Here is a 511-nt window from a genome sequence, read left to right as displayed (position 1 = left end):
CTGGGGATTCGAACCCGCCACCTTAGGTGTACGTGGCTGGCGCCCTAGCCGGTTGAGCTATAGGCGCCGAGCCCAGGTAGATCTTTATTAAGGAAACCACTATAGCAAAAGTAATACTTCAGGTGCAATAAAAATTTGGTGTTATGTAATTCTGCTTGCATTTAAAAAATTAAAACTACATTACTATGGAACTATTTCTTTTCCATTATATAGTTTAAAAAATTTCAGTGGCAAAAGTAGATAATATATGATTTTATTAATAAATAGTGTGAAAGCATCAGTTATAACTGTTTAAACATTAAACTTTTAAACAGCCATGTCTTGGCTTTAATATTGTGCATATTGGCCTCTATGGCACTACAAATAAACCCATGAAAATATTTTCCATTTCATGCACAAGTATTCATATAATACCATTTTACAAGTTATTATGGACAAGATAAACTTAGTAATAATATTCATTTGGACAACTATAATTAAATGAATATTAAATCAAGAAATAGCCTATGTT

The sequence above is a fragment of the Otolemur garnettii genome, unplaced genomic scaffold, assembly GCF_000181295.1.
Source record: "Otolemur garnettii isolate 467f Iridium unplaced genomic scaffold, OtoGar3 scaffold00015, whole genome shotgun sequence".
NCBI lineage: Eukaryota > Metazoa > Chordata > Mammalia > Primates > Galagidae > Otolemur > Otolemur garnettii.
Note: the sequence above shows the minus strand (reverse complement) of the source record.